At 34.9% G+C, this 21,333-nt stretch overlaps 1 long non-coding RNA gene across 1 annotated transcript in view; it reads right to left on the bottom strand.

Annotated features, from left to right (window-relative positions):
- Positions 1 to 3,049: 3,049 nt before the first annotated feature.
- The window catches only part of LOC136790528 (uncharacterized), a 127,472-nt gene continuing 109,188 nt past the window's right edge, over positions 3,050 to 21,333 (bottom strand). The window contains exon 3 of the long non-coding RNA XR_010830629.1: positions 3,050 to 4,621. This is a non-coding gene — a long non-coding RNA (uncharacterized lncRNA). The remainder of the gene's footprint in view (positions 4,622 to 21,333) is intronic.

Here is a 21,333-nt window from a genome sequence, read left to right as displayed (position 1 = left end):
AAAATAGTAGATTATTGCATTAAGAGAAAAAAAGGAAACAAAAGAAACATCTTTGGAAACAAATGAAAACCCTAATAATACTGGCACAGAGCTATCTGCATTACTCAAAAATTTGAAAATGAATTTTGCAGTTATTTATCTGTTTAATAGATTAGGGATTTTAAACACAGACAATCTTCTGAAGAGTATTACATATTGAACAAAGAAGCAAAAGGAATTTAACAAAGAATTGAAATAAGAATCAAAATACGAGGCTACACTCGCTGCATGCACACAGCCCACATTCATGTCAAGAGCATATGCATCACAGCTGAAAGAACACAAGGAAACATCACCAATTAGGAAAATATTTTTTTGTGGACCCTTGTTACTATAACAAAATGAGAGAAATATGTATTACCCTCCCTTTTAATTCCCTGAGGTGGCGTCTTCTGCAGTGACAGGGATATTAATGTATTGAGCAGTTTCTGTGTCACTTTGAGTCTGCAGCCAGCAGGCAAGTTTCAGTCATGTCCATAATAGTAGATGCTCTTACTGTCTAAAACAGGGTGGCTGCTTTCAAAATATCTGTTGAAAATTAATTACTAGCTTGTAATAACTCCAGAAATGTGCCCGTGTATTCCTGCCCATGATTCCCATGTATCAATACATGACAATCACAGTGCTTGGGCTCTGGTACTGTTAAATTTAATTCTTTACCATTTTGAACAGTTTTTCGTGTTTTAGAAATATGTATCCTCTGCAGTGAAACTCAGACAAAGTCTTTCTCAATTAACTAGTGTTTTTCCTGCTATTTCACATGAAAGATATTCACAAAGAAAAGATGAGAAAGACAGCAGTAAAAATATCAGAAAAATAAAAAAACACAAAACAAAACAAAAAACAGACAAACAAACAAAAAGGACACTGTAGACAGAATCATCTGATGATTATTATGTACTCAGATGAAGAAGATGAGCAGACTCAAACTGCAGTTTGATGGGTCGGGGTGCCACTAAAAAGTTAGATGTTCAGGTTAATGGAGGAAACTTGTTCTTTAGTATCAGAGGACACTGACCTGGCTCTAGCTGTGAAGTGGAGCTGGTCAGATCATTCCGTTACTCAAACTGTTAAAAATAGGAATGAACTTGCAGCCCTTGTATGGTTAGAGAAAATTTGCAGTGCTATTTCAGGTACTATGCATGACAAAATTTGGCCACTGAATAATATGTGCAGAAAAGGAGGAAGTAGAAAAAAGTCAGTGTTGGGAAGTGTTCCCAATGCAGTCTTTAAATTTTCACAGAATTGATAGATTTTTAAATGAATGCAATAATTGGAAAGTCTATATATGTGATATGTCTCATGGATAAAAGAAGCATAACTGTGTTGGTATCATTGCATATAAAGAAACACTGATGAGGATGTAGCAGTGACAGATTATCTGGAGACAGTTATTGATAAGAATTGTAGAAGAAAGCAGAGGAAGGGTTTAATGTATACTATGAAAAGAGATGACAAGCAGGTGTTTCATAGAGAGGAAGGAAAGGAAGGGGAGCATGCTTAAAAAGTACCTGATAAAACAACGAGGTAGTGGAATATATTGCCCAGAGAGGTGCACTCTACTTCCTTGGAAACTTTCAAGATCTAACAAGACTAAAGCTTAAGCAACCTAGCCTGACTTATAGTCGGCCATTTTTTTGGTCAGGAGGTTGGGCCAGAGATCACCTGAGGTCCCTTCCAACACAAATTATCTTATGATCCTAAGATCCCAGATCACAACATTAACAAGCGCAGCCAGATACATCAGTAGCATGGATACAAGTTCACTGATACAAAAGCTATTTATTAATAGCATATCCTTTATGGAAATAACTATGCCTGAATTAATCATCATTTATAAATATAAGTTCATCCATACCCACACTGGAGAAACGATGTAATCTTTTCCAGAACAGTTAACATGGTACACATTTCTAATGTAAAGAAGCCATATACTTCCAAGGAACAGTAACAAGAAAGCTAACAACATCACTTACCTGTAGAGAAGCAATTTACTAAAATACCATCATCATCCATCAGCAACTAATCACTAAATAGGAATAATTGCTAAATGTTCTTTTGTCTACTAAGCTGGACAAAACAGGATATAAACACATTGCTAGATCACTTAAACCATAACTTACAATGTATGTCATGCAGCTTGAGTAAATATTGTTGACTTGGAGTTCACAGTAAGAATACAGAGTGGCAGGAAATTGTATTGCCTTAAGTAGACAAGCAGTTGCTTTCTTCAGTGTTAAGGGAATCTCTTTTTATAAATTTCTCTTAACAGTCATATACTTTATGAATCAAGTGACTCTTCCAAACTTAGCTGATTACAATGAATCATATTCAAATGGTGAATTTCTTTTGGAATGCTTTCTAAAGATCAGAAAAGTTGCATGAGAGTGTTCTTCGCACTCACATGCTGTCTCAAGTAAAAAAAATTGTCAGTACGGTCTCATGTGGAAAAACGTGACGTATCCACTTATGCTGTCCACCTGTCACTGAAGTTCCCAAATCACGCAGTCTTTCTACCTAATATAATGAAATATAGCTAAGACAACATGAGATATCCTTGAGAACTTTCTCACACTGACATAATTTTGAACGTTATAACTGGATATTTAATCCATATATATATATATATATTTTATATATATATATATTTAGGTTTGTGGACTGGAAACAAATGTAGGATTAATAAGAAAGAATGTTCTATTTAATATGAAAATCCAGTACTATACCACTAGTTTCTATGTTTGGATTAAAATTTCGGGGGGTGGGGGGAGGGTGCTGAATTTAGATTCACGATATGAAAGTGTTATAAAACAGTGGTTGCAGTTGCCATGTCCTCATTTATACAATCAGCTAAGGCTCCCCTCTTGGAACTTAATATACAAGAATAAAAAAGAAGGAAAAAAGAAAGAAAGAAGAAACAAAAATGACGAAACACAAGTGTTTGAGCATTTGCATGTAAGCCGATGATTGGAGAGCAGATCTAGATTTTTAAGACCAACATTTTAAAACACAGGCAGGTGTATATGACCTTGACATCATTCTGGTTGGAAGGGACCTCAGGAGATCTCTAGTTCAACCTTTTGCTCAAAACTTGCTCAGTGTTTTATTTACAGGTAATAGCTGTAAACTGTAGCAGTGTTTTATTTAGTTCTTTTATTTACAGGTATAGCTGAGAATTCAGTGAACATTCTGGTCAGACCAGAATGCTTCGGACTTTTTCCAATTGATCTTGAAAACTTCCAAAAAGGGGAACTGTACAATCTCTCTTAGCAACGTGACAAGTAGGCAAGCGGTTCACTGCTTGACTGTCCTCACTGGAGAGAAAGATTTTAACTCATATCCAGTATGGATATATATTATTTCAGTGCATGTCCTTTGCCTCTGCTCCCTCAATGTACCACTGTGAACAGCCTAGCTTCATCTCCTTGATCACCTTCCTGAAAGTACTGTCAGGCAGCTATTAGATCCCTCAGAAACCATCTCTTTGGATGAACAAACCCCAGTCCATCAGTCTGCTCTAATATGTTATGCATTGGCCCCTGACTAACCTTGTGGCCCTGTGCTGAACTTTCTCCAGTTTATCAATGTCTTCTGGGGAAAACAAAACTGGAAATAATATTCAGTGCTGAGTAGGGGGATAATGTCCTCCCTTGGCCTCCTGACTCTACTTCTGTTCATACAGCTCATGATGCTGATGCATATCATTCCTTTCAAGGTACTCTAAGAGCACCTGTGCAGCCTTCCCCAGGTTTTCAACAGAGTTGCTCCCCATCCAGTCGGTACCCAGCCTGTGTTGTTGCAAAGGATCGTTTCTTCCCAGGTGAAGGACTTCATATTTTAGCTTGATGAATTTCATAAGGTTCCTATAAAACCATTTTTCCAGCCTTTCTAGGTCCCTCAGGATGTCAGCCTGTTCTCTGAAGTAACAAATCATCTCTCCAATCTGATGTCATCTGCAAAGTTGATGATGCAGCACTCCACCTGCTCTGGGGCATTGGTAAGGACAGTTGTACGATTGACCCCTGTGGTACCCTGCTAGCTATCAACCTCTAAGCATATTATGATCCATTACCCACTACTCTCTAAGCCCAAACATCCAACCAGAAATTCATGTATCTGGTTTTCCATTTATTCAGACTAGATGGATATGAGAATATTGTGGAAGATGGTGATAAAGGCACATATTTTGACTACTCTAAAGTTTTAAAGATATATAATGTATAAAGGTTTAAAATTGTGTTTATCAAGAACTAAAGTCAATGCAGATGGTTAGATATTTTTAAAAAAGATAGTTCCAGAGTTATTGTATGCAAGTGTTTTCAAAATAAGCCATACGGCATTTTTGCATATTTACTCATCCATGCATTTTTGTTTGGCTTCATTCAAATTTGTCTCATACAATAAAAGAAGCATTGCTGTCTTTGTTCCATGTAGCACATGTACCACCTTACCTATAATGAACTTCAATGACACAAAAAAGAGAAGCACTTTTGCACAACTTAAGCCTCTTCAGTCTTTAAAACAAAAGATTCTCTATCAGACCTTTTGTATATTCTGGTGCTCCTTCCTCCTCCAAGTATTTCTGAAAAAAAAAAATAACAACAACAACAAAAAAAATTAAATGATCATGCCATTGTTTTTACCATGTCACTGTCCTTTATGAGTCACAAAATCTGCTTGTCATTACACATTTTAACAGAAAAAAAAAAGTGTAAATCTCTGTCCTTAGCTTTTAGAATCAAATTATTTTTATTTATTTGTTTTTCTTTTCTTTTCTCTGCACACCTCTAAACTGTGAATTCTTTGCTGAACCACTATTTTACAGTAATTGAACCACAATGTTGTACAGACAAACAGGACCAAAACTGTCCTTTTTTGAAAAGGAGAGGTAGAAGGAATAGGTATCTACCACCAGAAGAGCTTTGGACATCCAGTACATGCCTGTGTGAGTGAAGCATGCAACCAGATGCACTCAAACAGGCAATGTTCCCCCAAATGGGAGTTAGTTCAACCATGGCTTTGTATTTAGCATTTCAGCAGAATATGTGTGCCTGCTACTATTAAGTATCAGAATGTCGTAGATTTTTAATGCAAGGCACTGATTGTTTCCAAGCTTTTTTTTTTTTTTGTGCCCCTGCCACTAATACAGATCTCTTGGAGACAGCTACTGGCTGGGGGGCCTCTGGAGGCTAACTGCTTATCAGCAACTGCATGCAGAACTGAGGTCCTCTCACCTTCAGGTAGTCACGATGTGAACTAGCTCCAGTTCAGGAAACCTATATCAACATTAACGTTATCATATCAGATTAACACAGTCTTGAAAAAACAGGGTATATGTGCATGAAATCAATGAAATGCCCACTAGCTTGTCTTGAATCTTAGCTGGTTTCTGGTTGGCCAGCCCTATGTGCAGCATGTGTGCTTGCATCTACCTGTTTTTACTGTGTGTAGGCAGCACAAAATTCTGTATGTGCACTAAAATGCTGAGAATCAATGCATTATATATAATCACCAAGTGAATCCTGATCCTGGACACACAAACACAAAAATAATAATAATAAAAAAAAATCCTATTTTAAGGCATTTTAAAGTTTTGTTTTAGTCTGTAGTTTCTTTCCTTAACTGGGATCACTGAATTAGCAGAGCTGGCAGCATCATCTATTTCCCTGTGGTGGCAGACTCCTGTCCTTATGCAGCCATAACTTCTGTCTCAACCTTTCTATCAACTCTAGCAATCACAGTGTATTTTTGATAAAGGAACTAATAAAGGAAAAAGTATGGCCACCATATTCTACAGGTAAAAGATTTTAACAGTGTGGAACAGTCATCTCTCTGCCAAGGAACACTCCCTGCCCTCTTTTATTTACAGGTATAGATGTGAATTCAATGAACTAATAATGAGTAATGGTGCAATTTTGTGCTGGGAAGAGAAACAAAATGAAATATTGGATGACAAAAAAATAATAATAATAAAAAAGAAAACTGTAAGCTGAAAGCCATGAGAAGTGGCTGGAGAGTAGCAAATGAAGCTTGTAAAACTATTTCTCTATTTAGACTGGAAAGCTTTCAAAGCACGACCTGACAAATAAATAAAAAACAAACAAGCAAACAAATAAATGAATAAAATAAACGGAGGGAATGTCCATGTAAATAGACAGCTGGAGAACTGAAGCAGCAGAACCAAAATGTGTATGAGATCACTCATGAAAAACAGGAATCAAAACAGGACATTCAGGGTCTTAAACTGTTGCCCAGTTTTAAGACAAAAAGTGTCTTACAGATGAGAATATACTATGCTATGACGTATTTCTACATCCAGGGTCCTCTGTATCTCATGTAGTACTGGGAATTTCTTCCCTATGGTGAATTCTATAGGAAGTCTCAACTGCCCTATGTCAAGAAAATACTCTGTTCCAAAGAGGTGTAACTTATCTGAATTCTTGCAGTGCTGAGTAAGAAAATAAACAATAAATAATTGCAAGTAAAGGCTTTAGGAGGGATGAATAAAACTGATGATTATTTGGTATATGACATCTGTGTTTCAGACAGCATTATGCCACTTTTCAGACATTTTTGGGAAAAAAAAATAAATAAAGTGTCTCTTCAGTCACTAGCATCTATCCTTTGCCTTACTCTCTTGAAAATAGATGATATTGATCAGTAGCAATCTTTTCTGAAATAGGCAGAAAGGTATAAGCCTATTAAATTTATGTTATTGAGGTTGAATATGATTAAAAAGAATAATTAATTCCTCCTAAATTTGTTAGCTTTTTATCATAATTCCCTATTTATAACATTTCCTTACGCAACTTCAGAAGCTATTTGTATTTCTTTTTATTTAATTCTGTGGTTTTCACCTCTGGTATCCTAAAAGAGGGACCAATGTTTTTCTTATTTTGCTATTAATATTATTTTGAAGATATTAATTTTGAACCAATCAAAACCTTGAAAATTATGTTTTCTGGGGGAATCTTAGTCAGCTATGTCCAATGTCTTTTGTTAGTGATGTTTACAATTACTGCAGAAGTTTTAATGTCTCAATATCAGTATTTAAATCTCAAATCATAACATTTTTCTTTGAATATGAAAATTGGAGGTCTTTGATTAAAAGATCGAAGAAAGAAAAGTGAAATGGGAAACTTTTGAACAAATATTTCTAAACAAGTCCTCTGCTAAAGGGAAAGAAATAGAACAGTCTCTGACTACCCAGTCTCTCAGTGTTCTCTGTGAGTTTTCATATAAGAGTCCAAACAACATGGTTCAGTGCAGGAGAAAAAATAAAGTTCTGAATATGCAGCCAGCTATTCAAGTGGCTCTACTCTGGCCAGTGCCATGCTTAGCAACTAAGATGTCAGCTAGGATGCTTGCATATAAGTTGAGTTACATTTTAAAAATGGGATTTCAAAATTAGCACTTTGAAAAGAGTTGATTATAATTTTTCTGTGTCCTTTAATAAGAATGAAGTTAGGACTAAATTATTTCAAGCCAGTCAGATCGTTTAGAATAGATATATATAGTAACTATCCGTATATGTTTGAATGTTTTTCTAATTTATCAACAGAAATTTTGTTATTGATGTTGCCTGCATTTCTTGCATCATCTTCAGCTCTGTTTGAACCCCGAGGGCCCAGCATTGTGTCTTGGTGAATGTTTTACAATGACTGTTTTCTAAAACAAATGTATATTTGGGTTGCCTGAAGTCATTACTGAATTCATGTTGAACTAGAGAAAAGAAAAGTAGTTGGATATGTCAGAATAAACCAACTCAGGCTAGATTCTTGAGTATATGAGATGTGGTTTGTAAAAGGTAAGAAAAGTATTGATTGCCTCTGAACATCTCTGAAGAATATCTTAGTCAATGGGCTGAAGATTATCATTGTGTCAAAAGAAATAATGAGTTTCTAATTTTTGAAGTGGTCATGTGTACCTACAACTTTCTTCACGTTGAAAAAAAAAAAAGTTCAAGCTGACCCATAATATTTTACTTCACTTCTTAGTTCACCCATCAAACCAAAACACCTTTAAAATCAATCAGACAAACAAACAAAAAAAACACACCAAAACACCTTTAAAATCAATCAGACAAACAAACAAAAAAAACACATGCATATTGTTGGTTATCTTTAAATAGAAGTGAATTTAAGCATTTCTCAGAACATGATTTCCTGAAAATATTATTTAAACTCTGCATGTATGCACTACTGGAGACTTTTTGAAATATTTTTGATTTAAACAAATGTTCTTTGAGCAATGTATCTGAAATGTGAGATACTTAATAATTTTTGTTTTCTTTCTTTCTTTTCTTTCTTTCTTTTTCTTTTTCTTTCTTTCTCCTTCTCTCTCTTTCTCTCTCTCTCTTTCTCTCCTTCCTTCATTCCTTCCCTCCCTATTTATCTCTCAGTCTGTAGTCTTTTTATCTCTTTCTTTCTAAACACAGAAATTATCCTGACTCCAGGTCTAAAATCCAATTATAAAATAGTTTATTGAAAATATGTTTGTTACATCACAGACAATGAAGTGGAGATCATTTCTAGTGCCACTTTTGAGTTCTAAATCTCCTATTTCTCTTTATAACAGTTTTCTGCTTCTTTGCTGTTTATTTTCCATCAGAATACAATCAGGTTCTTAGACCTCCCCTCCTAATTTCATCAAAATGGTAATGAACTGAGTTTGTTCAATTTTAAAGAAAATTGAACTGCTTCTTGAAGAACAACATAATAAGGAGATGGACATATATTTCTCATACTTTTGAAGTTCAATATAATTGTCTAAAAATATGTTGGGGCAAACAATATAGAATATGCCTTGCCTGATATTTTAAAAATAATAATAATAATAAACACAATAAGAAGCAACACAATAGAATTTAATTTGTTTGAAGGCTATGATTAAATGTGAATGTCAAACCTGAGAAGGTTCACAGAGAGATGCCAGAAAAGCAAGCTTGCTTTTTTTTTTTTTTTCAAGTTTATGTTCCTATGGAGAGTTTAATTAATATCATTTATCGTGAATCCTTACTTACTGATTGAAGGGAAAGAGAGGCAAAAAGGAATTAGGAAAAAAAAAAAGATGCAAAAATACATACACACTTAAAGAAATTATTGAGCATTTTCAGAACAGGTGGAAGAGATTGCTTTTAGTACACAATTTTTAGCAACTGTACGATGTTATTCATTACTGAGCTCTGAGTTTGTAAAGGTAATTATTATGTTCAGTGATTAAACTTGTCCTGAGCTTGTACTGTGACCTTCTGAAGTTAGTACAGAAAATTAAGGACTTAAGAAATAATTTTGTGCTGGTGGATACTGACTACAGGTGACTGGTGAGACTATAGGTAGGCAGAATATCATCTCTAAAAATTGTATCAACTGAGCTGACTGACAAAGATATACCTGCTGATCCATGACCTATACACACAAGAAAAGGCACTAAAATTTCATTAAAATAATTTTATACATTTCAGCTTTCTCACATAGAGAAAAATATGAAGGAAGAGTGGTGGAGATTGAAGATATCTTAATAAAACAAAACTAGTTCTGGGATAAGTAATAGTCTCTTAGTAGTGTGGACAATAAACATCAGACAGACTACAAAGAGAATAGGTAGGTTCACCCAATCTCAGTGTAGATATCTGCATAGATAGATAGATAGATCTGCATTATCTTCTTTCTCTCTCTCTCTCTCTCTCTCTCTCTCTCTATCCCTTCCTTCCTGGTTATATGAACTTTTCTTTCAAAATAACTGGTCCATATGGAAATTGTTTTTTAATACTTGTCAGCTAATGATATGTTTCTGTATAAAAATATGAAGATTTATTCCCATTTTGAACAAAATCATTATTTTCTATCTAATATAACAGTGGGTGTTCCCATTATCCATGTAAATGGTTAGTTGTTTTAAAGCTTACTAGGCTCTTGAACTCACCAACATATTATGGCAATGAGTTCTAGAAGTTAAACAGATTTCCACTGTGAAAAACAGATGTCTTGCCATCAGTTTTAAATCTGTTCTTATCAATTTACTTTAATTTAAGTTTAAAAAGGTTAAACAAAAAGCCTTTGGATTTGCTGTTTCACTTATTATTCCTTTGACTTTATGCACATCTACATTGCAATGTATTACTTCATTAATATTACTTTATAATATAAATACAATATATATATTATATTAATATATTAACATTTTGTTTTATATTAATATAAAATATAATATTATTTATTAATTACATTAATGTTAATATTTAGCATTATTAATATCTTTTCAATCTTTTCTTTTGTCATAAAATGTACATCTTCTTTCCTTTACATTTGAAATCACTTTTATCAAAAGTGATCACCAAAGCAGGATAGTCACAAGTAAAATTTATGATGAATCCATAAAGAAAGTATCATAGGAGCTTTCATGGATAGAGAATTATCAAGTGGAAGCTCTCAAAGTAGAGATGAAATGATTGAATTCATAACTTCTTTAACCAGGAGTCAGGTAATCAAGAATGAGAAGAAAAATGGTGACTTTCAACAGCTCCTGTGACCTGTGTGTTAGCCCTTGATGATGTGGACCTCTGTGGTCCACTTCATGAGAAAGGTAGGGGCTACTTCATTTTCCAGTGAGTCCTGACTCTGTGTATGAGGCATGAAAATGCACAGGTTGAAAAGGTTTCAAGAGCAGATGAACCTATAGTCCTACCATACTCTGTCAAAGTGGTTGAAATGAACTTTCATATAGCTGAGAGAATTGAGTTCTGACTCCCTGACCTCTTTTGGTTTCACAACTGATGTCAAGCCCTGACAATACTGCTGCTGGCAAGGTTATTTTCTTGACTTTCCTCAACAACATGAGCTTCTTCCAAGTATTTCTAAAATGACAGTTTTCATAACCTGACAGGGACGAATTTGCAACTACAGCAGCATCTGTGATTGCTGATATTCAATCCAAACTCTCAATTTCTCTCTCTCTGTTTTTTTTTTTTTTTTTTTTTTTTTTTTTTTGGTGGCAGACACTGAAAAAGAGCAGCCACAAGGAAGAAATGATGTCAGTCTGGTTTTAGAGTGAAGGAAGTACTCCAAGAAGCAGAAAATGAGGGACTCCATTCTCATGGATACTCATGGTATATTATGAAATAGACTTCTGCAAATATGCCTGTAGTAGTAAAATAAACAGTGCCATAGCCCATTTGCTTTCTATGAAACTGACTGTTTTAGATTGGTTCAGTGCCTATGAATTGTTTTGAAGATTTGACCTGATGCAGAAACCATTAAGGATTGTTCTAACAGTGGCTAGTTTCTTGCACTGCTTGACTTGCTAGTACATATATACAGAACTGGCACAGCCAGTGCAACTGTCCACAAACAATTTACCAACATTTGTGTGCTTCTCCTTCTAGGCTAACATCTGTGTAGACATCATACAGACAGAGCTGGATTGCTGTTATTGGTATAGGCATATTTCCTCTGCTTCATCTCCTCATTAATAAATGGGATAGGAAGGAAAGGGGAACAGTACTTCCTTTGTCAGTGTTTCTGTTTCTTTTCACTTGAGAGATGTGAGGATTTAGGTTATAGCTGGGTGATTTAAGATGCTCTGATGTTGCAGTAGTCTGATTTTAATAAAAAGAAGGGCAGTTAAATATTTTTAGTTTCACCTTAGAAAAACAACACATTTTTCTTTAAATAGAAATCTGTGTTACATGGATGCAGTAAAAAAGAAGCTTATCTCCAAGTTTAAGAATTGCCTAGGTCACCTAATTTCTAAACACTTTGAAGCGATTCATCATGCTCAGCAGTAAGTAACCAACCTGGAGGAAGTACATAATGCTCTGAAAACAGACGGGATTTCAGCTGAACTTAGTTTTCCTGTCATGGAGCAGTGTGACTTCAAGATGAGAAAAAAATTGCTCATGTTGAGCTCATAAAATAGTTAGCTCAGTCACTTAATTATTGCTAATGCTATATGATATCCCTGTAATCAGGTGCTTTGCCCTGCTCTCATGCCACTAAAATAGAGCAAATGATCTCAGCGCATCATCTGCTTTATGTCTCTGCTACTATTCATTTTTGAAACTGGCTGAGAATGTTCATGCATTTTCATTCACTATAATTGTCTCTGGTACCTCAACAGAATTGAAGACAAACCTTGGCTTAGCAAGAAAAAATGTCACTCTGCCATTCTAAGCTAGAAATAGTGATGGTGACTCAAAAGTATATTCATTTTCAGAACTGTAGTTAAATCACTAGAGTAACAGCAACAAGAACTGCAAAATCGTACTTTAAGGTCCAATGAACAAATGAAAAGATTTAAGGTCAATATTAATAGTTTTTCTGTAATATTGTGTTTCATATGCTGAAATTACACGCTATTTATAGTTCATGCTGTGGGAGCTGAAGTAATATATTGCTTTGGCAGACCTGTACTTCAAGTATATTTATAAAGTGGGTTTGTATTAATATGAAAAGTCAAATAGAAGTGTCCACATTTCACAACCGATGAAGCCAAGATGGAAAAAAAAAAGGCAAGGAAAAACTATTTTTTAAGAATGTATCTTGAATCACCAAGGTGATTCTCCCCCTACATTTTTTGATGGGACACTACAAGGTTTCCAGTGCATTTTGAACTACATCATTTTGGCTTCTACAGAAGAGTGTTTGACAGTTTTTAGTAACAAAAGTGACCATGCAGATGATGTTTCCTGAATAAGCTAACATTCACAGAGATGTTACAGAAGACAAATTCTCGTCTTTTTACTTAATAACTCAAATTCTTTGACTAATAATCTATCCTTAATTTAGTGACATTTACTGCACTGATCAGCAATATCATACAATTTCTACTGAGTGAGTCTCATTTAATTTCTGTAATAAATTGGCAGGTCTATACAAATAGATGATTTTCCCACACCTTGTTTCTTTCTGAGACAATCATCCATTCTCTAAACTGAATGCTGAAAGGATCCTTCACTACCTAAATAATTCAGTACTGTTAAATAGCACCTAAGAAAGAAGTTAGACAAATGAAGACATATTAATAAATAAATAAATAAATAAAGATTCTTAACATCTCTCTATAATCTGAGAAATTGAAAAGATTTCCCTGTTAAAGGTACAGCTATATAAGGATATATTTTAATGTGAACATTTGAAATTCTGTTTACATTATACAAATTATTTAATCTTAAAATCCAGTTTCATAGTATAGGTGTTGAAAATTATCTGTATTTATTTGTTCACTAAAAAGTAACCAAATATATAAAGTGAATGAAAATACTAATTTCTGAAAATTTGTTAAAGCATATGTCAGTTATTGAATCTAGTCTATGAAGGATAGTAGGCTGTGGGTATTGCAACTAGAAACATATTTATAGAAAAGGAAAAGTGTTCTGAGAAAGGGAAAACTCATTCGGAAGGACTGCTTCTTGGGCAAACCAACAACGTTACAACATAACTCAATTCTTGAATGTAATCTTATAACTAAATAGTCCTCAACATGTGATTTATCCAAATGCACTGTCAGCTACCCCTGGATGAGCCATAAGTCCAAACTGGCAATAAGTCACAGTACGCTGAGTAGTGTACAAATTCAAAGATCAGCCAAAGGGTTTGTACTCTGGTTTACATGATGTTTGACTCTGAGAGGGATGGGTTCATAGAGCATGAAAGAAGCATTAACAGCATAATATACTTAGAATGGAAATTGATATAAACTTCATAAAGGACTTTTGCACAGCAATCTTGAGAACTCTGTTATAGCTAAAGATTCCTATCTCCCTAATGAAGCAGCTCTCTTTGGCTGCTTACAGCTTTGCCTAATAAGAAAATATGGGAGGCTATTGTCCAAGTCACCATCTGAAATTTTGAATGTATCAGTTAAGGAAAACACATTGCTTTTAGAAAGAACTGCCTTGAAACTATTGAACTAACAGGCATGAAAAATGGAAACATCTCTACTCTTGGTGAAAGGACAAAGTGTTTGAAAGAGGAGACTGACTGCAATTTTTACATAAGGAATGTGAGTTTTTATCTGCCATGAAAATTTACTCAAAATTAATAAAACATATGAACATTGAAAATGTATTATTTTGAAAATATGTGAATAAACCACTTTGTTGGAAGCTTCTGAGACATAATTTCGTATTACTAAACGTAATTGAACAAGAAAAGTCTGAATTTCAGTTATTCATAAGTTAATTATGTAAAGCAAATAATAATGTTCTGCTATTTAGTGAAATGTTTTTCTATTTTAATGCTGCATTATCACAGTCATTTTATTGTCCTCTTAATTACAATGTTTTTTAAATAGATATAAGTATTTACATTTTTCTGAACATCATAGTCAATATGTTTATCCTTTAAGTACAACACAGTTCTATTTTTTTTCTTCCTACAAAACCACAAAATCTACTGCTGAGTTCTAAATTTCAGAATAACTGAATGATCATAGACAACAAGCATCCCAAATGTATCATGCATAATTATTAGATTCTTTCTCCATTTGTCCTTCTGCTTCCTACAGTTTCAGTTGCCCAGTGAGTTATATATTTGAGAGGAGGAAAGAAAGCTATTGACTACAGAGTCAAATTCAGTTAATATGGCTCACACTAGTAGGACAGTGCTTGTAACACAGCAGGTTGAATTTGCTGTCCTTTTGTCCATTACTGCCTGTGAATATAACCAACAAATGTTTGCAGTCAAGTGTTTTTCATTGCACTGAAATTCCACGGTATGAGATTCTTGACAAACTTTCATGACCAAAATTCTCTTTTTTAAAAAATGTACTCTTTTCCAAAGACATTCTGCTTAGGCACCACAAGTAAATGAAGTACTTAAAAAAGTATATCTGCTGAAAAACATGAAAATACACCCTGTCTTGGTATCTGAAGTCAAGTGTAACCAAAGAAACAACCTTCTAAAGGAGCAGCAAAAGACCAAGTTGTTAGCTTTCATATATAAATGTATACACTCCCTGAGAATAGGTTCTTCTAATTGATTGCCAAGTCCATGAGAACACTCCAATACATTATTTTCTGGAAGCAGAAAGCATGACTGTGGCTTTGAAAGAATTCTGCTGAATATGCAAGGTTAACATGGTGTTTAAAGGCAAAAGAAAAATTCAGCAGGGGAACTTTTTTTCTTCAAATAGTTGCTACAGTAATCAGACTCCTGTTTTATAACTGGGTTATCAAAGGGACTGCACTCAAAAAACCTCTCTGCTGTATTCAGTACCTTGTTCTCATTACGCTTGTTGCTAGTAGCACTAATCATCCCTATATTTTTACACTGAACAGTGACATTGTGATTTCAGCCTTGAGAGCAGAGGGAGAGAAAAAGATGAATCTAGCAGTCTTTCAGTTGTATAAATCTTTTGGGATCAGTTATTAGGAGATAATGATTTCAATACATTCCCACACACCTGTAATTGTCCTAATTCTCTACCATTTTCTTTAAGTTATAACTCTTTCCTGTGATCTTTCCAAGTTCCTTTGCTGGTTTAAAGAGAGGCAGGCAGAGGGGGATGTGTTCTGGTCCACGATGCAATTTATAATGTACGACCAAGTAGTTGCCCTTTGGGTTTGGGCAGAACTACCCAGTGAGTAGTTTAGGCATATCTAGGTTGTTACAGGATGACTCAACCTTCTTTAAAACAAATAGGTAAGAAAATGCAGAAAGTAGACAACAAGGTTTTGAGAGGATAATTGACGGAATAGAGCCATTTTAGAGCATTTGATTATATGATGTACTGATGATATTAACAAACTGGAAGTAAATCAATAGCCAGTTGCCATGCCTGAAAGAGTCAAAAAAATATCTATCAGGTATTTGTGTTTCTGAGAGAAAAGGGCTAAACTATAGAGTATCTGGACTTTTGGACAACATGTGGCTGATTTAAATCCAGAAAGAAGGTACCAGCATTTAAGTTGCCAGCTGGAAAGATGACCTGACCTGTCTGAACTCCTGGTCCATCCTTGGAGCTGTTAGCAAAAGTTAGCTGTTTTCAGGCTGGCCTAATCCAAAACCATAGTAAACGGCTACAGAATGTCTAGTGCTCATATTTGTGCCCATACCCTGGCATTACTGAGGCTACCAGTGAGTTTGTAGCCTGTTGCTCCTTAGGAACACCTCTGAAATGGCCTGGGGAAATGATTGCAAACAGAAGTCTGTGGGAAACTACTTCTCAGTACACCTGGTACGTTCAACTGTATAAAATATCAACACAAGCAAGAAATAACTACAACGCATTCACGAAAAAATCCTGAGGTCTGACTGTCTTCTTGTTTGTGGCATGTAACACGAAAAGGATGATGAAGAAAATGAAGAAAATTCTTTTTACTACATATTTGGATGGCATGACATGGAAAAATGTAACATTTAACAAAAGCACCTGCATTACTGCTATCTAAGGATGTTGCCCCTATCTGTGGAATGGTTTCAAGTACCAGCACTGGGAATGATATCATTAAAAACTGTTTACTACCTAAGGCTGTCGCTCCTACAGAGCTGCATGAAGCCTGAGGTCAAATTTGAACTGAGATGTTAGAGACAAACTTCCTAAGCTAAAACATGAATTCAAACTCTTTTGGGATCTGTCAAGGAAGACAAATGGAGAAACATCCTTTATTTTGAGGTCGTTACAGAAGGAGTAAATACCCTGGAAGGAAAAGAAGGAAAGGGGGAAAAATGAACTGCTGATTGTGAATGGTTTGATACTGAGTTAGTTTAAATACTGAGAACATACAACAATTAAACCAAAAGCAAGATTATTGCTAGATACATTTTTGCTAGATGCATTTTTAACTCTAGTGGCTGAATTACACTGTGCATGATTATTAACTAGTACAAGACTTATATCAGGCAGTTGCTGCTTAATTTTACCTGACAACACTCAGTTTTCAGTATTACTTTTTAATATCATCCACCAGAAAAAAAATGTTGTTAGGAAATTAGAAATGGATTAGAAAAGTGATTTGTTTTGCAATTCCTCAGTTCAGTCAACAACAACAACACACACACACACACAAAAAAAAAAAGGAAAAGAAAACCTGGGAATATAGGCATTGTTATTTCAGCATCTGTAAGAAACAATTTAAATGAAGGCCAAATTAATCAATGTGCAGATAGCCATTTTTACATATCAAACTTGCCGTTATGCAGAAAGAAAATAAAAAAACAAACAACTCTACAGTCTGACTCTAATTAAAGTAGGAATATTATTGACTCATAAATCAAGGAGGTATTGTTTGCATTATACAGAATACACAAAGTTAAACTCAGTCTTAGAGTAAAGCATTGAATTCATGACATCATCAAATAAGATGGAGTAATCACCAACCACTAATTAATAATTTTATGGTAACCTTGTTTTCCCTGTACATGAAGGTTTTTACGAAATAAGATATTTTATTCTCCCCCCCCCCCACCTTTTTTTTGGGGGGGGGGGGGAGGGGTGTAGAAATGAATATTTAAATGGCTGTTTCCAGCTAGAGTTTTCTGCTCTTTTGGGACTGAACACTTACTTCTAATTAGGTTTGTATAGCCCTTAGCCAAATTACTAGAGAAGACTTTTCCCTGTTTTCTATGCAAAAATGTAGGCCAGTCAGCATTACACAGAATTTTCTCTCAAAAAAAAGTACACTCCTCTTCTAAAAACAGATCCTAAGTCTTAGGATCCCAACATCCTAACAGACCACTTCTGAGAAATCAGAACAGTCTGGACAGTGTGGTTACTTCATATGGTGTGATACTACATTTAGGTTTAGATAATTCTAATATTTTATTAGAATTAAGTGAAAAGAAAATGATTAAATGCAGGCTTGCAGTCAATATGAAGTGGAATAATTAGTCACAACCTCTTTTGCTATTAGTGGCTGAACTCTCCTTACCCAGACGTTGTACTAAGCAGTGTAACAATGAATGGGAGAAAGAACTTTCACTGGGGCATATCCCTAGAGAGAAGGATATCACAGGTCTTTAGACCCCTCACTAAACATAAGATGCTCTCTGCTCTCTGTCTGGACACAGGATTGAAGCACTGAGTCACTCAAATGTTACATGTAAACCAGCTCCTGGCAGTAGATATCATTTTGCTCTTTCTCTTGTTCTGTTATTTTTCTGTTATTTTTCCAAAGTAGTAGCTAATAATAGAATAGAATAAAAATAATAGTAGCTAATAATAATTTCCCCTGCTTTTTGAAATGGACCATGGCATCTGTGCAATCTTTCTCCTTCCTGTATGAGCACTCCCCTGAGTTTCCACTGAGTCCATCCAGTTTAACCACCCTCACAGTGTCACAGATAACCTCATCATCTTCATTCTCAGAATGTCCTGTTACTAACCTCCAGCCCCTCCACTAAACCTCTGCCTCCTCTACTACCAACAGACTTGATGCTCACTGTGATGGCAGCTGTGTGTTCACTAGCATAGCTTTGCTAGCATTTGGGAGCCAGTGTGCATCAGCTTTTTCACTTCGGCTCACTGGTGCATTGTCTTAGTAACAATGGGTCCAGGGCAGATATAGAACAGAAGGTTCAAGAGACTTTACACTGGGAAGGGATGGAATAACATCTAGTATCTAACTAACTCATAGTAGTTAGAAGTGAGTGAAAATGAATATTTTCCCCAAACCTCTGATTTAAAAAAGATGTACCAATATAGTTCCGCATGTTTAGACTATCTATGCAAAAGTCTGTGTTTGATCGAATCCTGCATAGATAGCTTTTAGCTTCAGCAACATGCTGAAGGGTAAATTCTAGAAAGTTAAATATGCATGGTGCAAAGATATAAATGTACCCATTGATAAGGTTTGAAATTACTAATTGTAGGAATCCTTGAACACTTCTGCTTCTGCATAATAAAGATAATAGAGATATCTGATTTGGATAACGCATTTGTCATAGCTAATACAGAGAAAACTGAAGCTGGTAGAATGTATGAAGCTAGGGGTGATAAATACATGAACACAAACTTACTCTTACCAGCATTCTCTTCATAACTGAGCAGTAGTGGGATTATAGGAAAAAAATAATTAAAATCAAACAAAGCTGAACTGTAGTTCATCCCTCAAAGCCTGTCAATGCAAGTGAATCTTTAAGCCATGAGACTCTCCTTAAAAGTCCTTACCACTGAATATTGTCTGCCAAGATGAGAATAAGTAAATCTTGTGGCTTGAATAGACTTACACTCATTTATTAACACACAATTCACCCAGGTTGTCAGATTTCAGAGCTAAGAAAGCCTGTCTGGGTAAGGAATGGGCTGCCACTGTGACTATACCAAGAAAGCCTCTAAATGGAGAGAGCTTATATCAGAATAACAGCTCTTGAAACAGCAGTTTGCATTGCTCTTCTAAATGAAAGGTGCTATATCAAAACCATCAAAAATATATATCAAAAAGAGGGGGGTTGTTTGTTTATGTTTTCAGTGTTACTGCTTTTTCTTGTCTTCCTTTGTTGTTGTTGTTGCTGTTGTTTGGCATACATATTGGGCTGGCTACGCTAGGTTGGTAATTACTAATAGGTAATTCTAACATCAACATATTAAAGCTACAGAAGCATTTAAATGCATGCTAGTCCAAACATTCTAGATTCCTAATTAACAGCAAGAAGAATGACAATGAGCTCTTAAAAAAACAAATCTCAGACTATGCAAGGCTGTAAAAATCATCATTAATATTCTGAAATATACCTGAGAGCACATCCGAAGCCAGTAAAGAAATTTAGCACAAGTGTCAGCAAGATTGCTGGAGATTTTTGTTCTGCATCCAATTAGAATCAAACAACTTAGCAAAGATGAAGATCTTAACTGATTCAAGAATATTATAAAGGAGATATCTTATAAAATTAGTTTTTATTTTTATTATAATATATATATATAATAATTAAAATTAAAAATATGTATAATTGTGAAGGCCTTGGCATGTAAGAACATTTGTTTCATGTAATACCCTTGCAATATTTTTATTACAGCTCCTTGCAATATGTCTGAAAACCAGACCTGAAGAACAGTTCATGATTATTCCCAGAATCATGTACCATTCTTCACAAACAACTGTGAAAGAGAGGGAGTATTGCACCAGACTTAGTGTTCAGTAGGTAGCGGCTATTATTATGAAATGTTTATGTCACATTACACCAAAATGTTTAAATAAAAATCACTGTTCTGCTACTTTAAGGTACTATATAAAAAAAGCCATTAGTAGACCAGAAAATTATGTTGTGATACTGTTATCAGTACCTTACTCCAACTTAGATGATCCTAGTCTGACATTGAAATGGCAACAGACAGAACTCAACAGCAACATTTTATTTTCTGTTCTAGAATAGCATAGTCATATTAGACTTTAGTACGTTAATGAATTCTGACAAAATGTATCTAAAACGCAGAGTACTTGTGTTTGCAGTGCATAAAATGGAATAAAGTAGAAGTGAGAAATAAAATGATAAACTTCTTAATTGTTCCTGATGTTACTGGTGAAACAGAGCTGGGAGCCAACTGATGTTTTGAGTTTGCAGCAAGTTATTTTCACAGATATTTTAAGTGGCTGAACCTCCATCATTTTTTATTTGTAGTTTGAAAATCTGTCAGATGAGCTGTCACCTTCCATTATTAATTAAAATATGAAGAATAGCTCTGTTACTAATACTTTTCCCCCTAAACCTGAAAATGAATACAGGACAAGCTTTCATACTGTGGTTTGATTCATTCAAGAACTACTCTTTGGACGTGTTAGAAGATCTAAACAAACCCCAAATCAATATGCACATGGCTTTGTTCCACAACCCTAGGCACGGTCTTGCACATTCTTTTAACTTTCAGGGTGGGGCTATATTATTTTTGAAGTTTCTTTCTCTACTCCATAAGTAATAAACAGGAATAAACTAGAAACAGCAGAAGCAGAACCTTATAAGCAGCCACTTACAGCTGTAATCAAGCTGTCCTTAATAAATTCAAGAACAAGTTGAAAACTACCTGCCATCAGGCCTGAAAACCAGTCCTCTCTCCTAATTTAAAGCTGAAAGTCATCCAACTTTCTAATGAGGCAGGGGCTCATTAGGAGTTCTCTGTTCTTAGGGTTGCCAAAATTTAAGGTTCTGGATATTTTTAGTTTATAATTTATATGGTTTTATTATAGTTTAACAAAAATAATCTGAATGGGATTTGCAATACATCCAAATATTAATCTATTAAAGACACCAAAAACTCCCTCCTCCCCCAAAAAAAGTTAACAGTACAGCTGTTTCAGAGAATAAGGCCATGAAAGGAATACATCATTCCACTAACATGTAAAAGTATTGATTTTTTTTAACA

The sequence above is a fragment of the Anser cygnoides genome, chromosome 3 (genome assembly GCF_040182565.1).
Source record: "Anser cygnoides isolate HZ-2024a breed goose chromosome 3, Taihu_goose_T2T_genome, whole genome shotgun sequence".
Classification (NCBI taxonomy): Eukaryota; Metazoa; Chordata; class Aves; order Anseriformes; family Anatidae; genus Anser; species Anser cygnoides.
Note: the sequence above shows the minus strand (reverse complement) of the source record. Positions and strands in the feature narration are given on the sequence as shown.